Genomic DNA, 4,944 nt, shown 5'->3' on the forward strand with positions numbered 1-4,944 from the left:
AATGTCAGGTATTCTTGCAAGCACAGCAGCCTGCATATTTGCAGTGCATGCTGCTGGCACTGTGATGAGGAAAGAAGGGAGGCTCAGAAGAGGGGGAAAGAGTGATAATCACCTATTCCCCTACTGAGCAGCTGTCCAAAATGTAGCCGCTGGTTGGTAGAACCATTGCCATTCTCCTGCAGGGGTTTCTTCCCATTCAGCACCTACTTTTGGAGGGTTGATTGACCTGGAAATGGAAGAATGTTTAAATCTCAGATAGGCCAGCATTCTAACATGCTCAAACAATAGCCTCTTTTTACTTCCTCCCCACCTATGGAGAAGAACAGTTCTGAATATATAAAAATGAAAGGAAAAGGCTATAACATTATTATAATCTCTTAAGGAATCTTAAATATGATTATTTTCTCATGTTGAATTTATACATGTAGATAAAAGAGTTATGGAATTAGTTCACACAGTGAATATTTCTAAACTTACAAAACAAATGTATTTATTTGGTACCTAGAAGGGTAGAAAATATATCAATCTCTCTTTAAGCATATCTTACTTCTGAAATAAATTTGAAGATTAATAAACGCTACAGATTCATCAAATGTGATGTCACAGTGGCCATAAATGAACAAGTCTGTAACAAGACTGTCAACCTAATAAGAATAATGAAACCTTTTAATGAACACAAGTTTCATAGAGAAGTACTAAAGTCTAAATAAATGAATACCTTGGATGATATAGGATATTATCTATGTTGTTTTTTTTTTTGCTGTTGTTATAGCCTTTACAGTATCAATCTATGGAGTCCTCAGAGACTGTAAACTTTAAGGATGATTTATTAGAATAAATATCTAAAGGTAACATCTTTACACCAGGAGAAAAGTCCTGAAGTAGTCATCTTTAAAAAAAAAAAAGTAGAACTGGGGGAGGGGCAGGGAGAATGACAAAAGTTCTATAATTTAATGAATATAGAGTATGACCCTTTTACAAAGGATGACATCATCCTGGGCCAAGTGTCCCTTTCAAAGGTGAAACTTTTTCATAAACCTTTGCTGAACATTCAAGTTAAGTTGATTAAAGCTGAACACTAAACCATGAGTAAAAAGAATGATGAGCAACCTATCTGAATGCTAAAAGTAAACAAACAAAATACAAACCTGTCATTTTATAAAACACAAAATATTTAACATTTTTTCATAGCCACAGATACCAACTAATATAAAGAATTTGATTGTTTGAAGTATTTTATTAATCTCCAAGTTATATCCTATTTAAAAAAAAACAAAATGAACACAACTAATTCTAGGCAACTTGAACAGGTAACAGAGATTGTCCATAGCCCTGATTTTAAAAGATTCAAACAGTTTCACAGCAGGCTTATATAGGGGGCACTGCTATCTTAACTGGTGATCATGTTTAAAATGGTGAGCTGGTAACAGAGAATTGTTTTGGAGAATCAGAAAATCTGGGTTCATGTCCAGGCTCTGAGAGTTCCCAGTTTTGTCACTGTGGTTGTCACCTCTTTGGCCTTCCATTTCCTCATCTGTGAGAGGAAAAAAAAAGAAGACAGTATTTGAATTCACTGCCTAAGAGGGTTATTATGAATAGTTTGTAAACCTAAAAGTAATATTAAAATATTAATAAATTAAATTTTGATGATAAGAATAAAGTAAAAAACATAGAAAGATTTAAATGCATCTTATAAAATACTAAACTACGGGGAAGCTAGGTGGTGCAGTGGATAAAGCACTGGCCATGGAATAAGGAGGACCTGAGTTCAAATCCAGCCTCAGATGCATGACAATTACTAGCCGTGTGACTCCGAGCAAGTCACTTAACACTCATTGACCACCCCCCAAAATAATAATAAAATAAAATACTAAATTGGAGAATCTCACATCATATTATAAATAATGCTAAACATAGAAATAATGGTGATTAGACAGTTTTTAAGTATACATTATATATACTTATATAACTTTAACTAAATAAACAGTACTATTTATATACTCTAAGTCATGGCAGTATCTCTGTCTCTCTCTTTGTCTCACTTTCAATCTCTTTATATTTCTGTATATCAATCCTATAGCTTTATCTATCTTTATCTATATTATCTGTATATATACATTTCTTCAAAAATTATATGTAGGAATATGGTTATCCAGTTATGGGATTCTGCCTATATAAAACCATGCTTTAGAAACTGCCACAGTTTAGAAATCTATAGTCCAATGAATCATGAGGGAAATACTATTATTTTAAAAAATTTTATCAAATCACTTTTAAAATACATATAATAAAATAGGACTGCAAGCAATTGATTTATAAATAGTTCAACAAACTACATTTGACACATTTATTTACTAGAGTTCTGAAAAGTAGTTCTACAACTATTACTAAGTATATTCATTAAAAGCGTACAAATTGTCATATACATATAAATATATACATGCATACACAGAAATGTTTATGAATCTATGTATAAATACATATGTGTATATATGCATATGCATATACATGTGTGTATATGTTTTACCTTGGAGAGCAATATGACTCCTGATTGTGATTCCCATGATGACACTGGAAGAATTCTGCCCCAAATCAACAAAATTATTTTATTATTTAATCACCAAACTGTAGCAGCAAATTATCTTCCATTTTTTTTTCTTTTTACTTTTCCTGTTCTTGCATAGTTTCAATAATGTTTGACAGAACCCTTTTTCTTTTCTATAGTATTTGAAGATGAAATTTATCCCCATGTATTTCTTTAACAAATAACTCACAAATCAGTGTTTTAGTTAAGGAACAGATTGTATTTGCTAGCAGAGATTCTACAACTTTCAAATGAACATATCTATTATATCAGCTGGGCATGCAATAGAAGAACTGTCTGGTTAAAGGGGCAAGACATTTAGATATTTAAGCATAGCATCATATACTGGAACATATCTATACATCTTGACCTAACAAAGAGTATGAAAACAGATATTCTGAAGTTCTTTAACAGAGCTCACCTATACTGGTTATAACTTTTAGAAAATGAAAATGCTGGTTTGAAGCCCATTGAATTCCTTCAGTTCAATGGATAATTACTACATGCACACATATACATAGAAGCATACACATCTACATGGCCTAAAGCTTTTATCATCCCAGGTCACAATGTTATAACCTTAAAATTGTTAATAAGTATTGAATGTGTTCCTGTTTTCCAAAAAACACATGACTAAATATAGAGATTACAATGAATCTCTCTTAGTGAACTGAGCCATTTTCTGGACCATACAGTGCCCTCAAACTCAAGCAAAATGTTCATCTCCATCACTAAAAGGTTTTCCCATGGATGGAGCAATACAGTTGTTCTCTTCCCTACTTAACGGAGAAGATAATTCACCATCTTCCCTTTTCTTCAGAAGTTTTTGTAATTTAACCAAAAGGTTCCAGGGCAGCAAAAACCAAAAAAAAGCATCTAATATTATGAGTGCTTTTTTGGGGGGGGATTAAGAACTAGGAAATTAAGGCATCTATTTAGTCACTAAAACATTAGATTCCCACCCAGCCCCCAACTCTCACACTTCCAAATGTTCCACTGAGCTGTAAGATAATGCAAATGGACAAAAGCTCCAAGCCAGGCTTCTGCAGAGAAAATCTGGGTCCTGCAAGTTCGATTAAGCTAGCTAATTTTCAGTCAAACAAGCTAATTTCCAGACAGATTCTTCTGATGTTTTCCCTCTGTTTGTAATTTGCATCATTAACTAGCTCCGTGTTTCAAAGCAGCAATGGGAGTAAGGTCACAGGGCTTTATGTTAAATAGCAACAACCTTTTTTTTTTTTTTTAAGAAGAGGAAACAGCAGCTGATCCTGATGTAGGATGGTTTTCTTTCTTCTTTGTGGGAAGAAGGCTGGAGTGTCTTATGGATCAGAGACATTTTACTTTGGGAGGGAGAACAGCTTTACTGAGTGCCTTTGTGCTCCAGAAAGCACATAGGATCACAGGTTTCCTTGATTATCAAGATTTTTTTAATGGTATCTCTGTCTCCCTTCCCTAGAACAGCAGGGCATCTATTTGACATGAATATCTCATTTTAAGTGGTACAAAATTCAAATCTTAAAGCATATTTAAAAAGCTAAGTTTTTTTAAATCAACATTAAACTTCAAAACATTAAAATAGTTCATAAATATTATAAGCTCTACAAAACAGTGTGGTAGAATTTCAGGATCTCTCATTTTCTTGTGAGGTTTACAAAATCATAAACATACAGATAACATACCAAATATAGTGTATGTAGGGAAAAAAAAAACCTGCCCCTTCACCTATATCTCTCCATTGTAATGACATTTCTCTTTGTCTATCTGGCCACAGAAAATAAATTCTATGACACTAGTACCCTGAAGCACTGCTTCCTATCCTATAAAATGACATTGTCATTGGGATTGAAAAATCCTCAATCATATAACTCTAAGACTTCAAACTAATGTAGCTGAGTCAAATTATCCTTTCAATTCTGCAGGAGGGAGAGATCATAAAATGCTCTCAATCCATAGGAACTCCCCCCATTGACATGGATGAGTTTAGTTGTGGATTGAAGACACTATATGGTCCTGAAACATGACCCAATTTCTGAAAAGGGTTTTATTAGACATATCATATTTTGCCACTACACAAGCTTCACTGAATCACACACTCTGCATTACATGAATGTTTGTTGGAAGTTGAGAATATGCAGGATGAAATCTGTCTTCTATCACAAAGGAATACAGTAGGTACTTTGAGACAAAGTATACACCAATCTGGTAGAATGATTGGAGTTCTTGTATTGCCCACATTTTTTTCCTTTAGAACATTCCAAATTATCAGAACCTGAGAAAGTAAACCAGGTGAAATCCACACTACCCTTTCATAGATGCAATGGAAACCACATATATTCACATATATTCTGCCTTCAAAATGT

Source organism: Dromiciops gliroides, chromosome 1 (assembly GCF_019393635.1).
Source record: "Dromiciops gliroides isolate mDroGli1 chromosome 1, mDroGli1.pri, whole genome shotgun sequence".
In the NCBI taxonomy this organism is placed as follows: domain Eukaryota; kingdom Metazoa; phylum Chordata; class Mammalia; order Microbiotheria; family Microbiotheriidae; genus Dromiciops; species Dromiciops gliroides.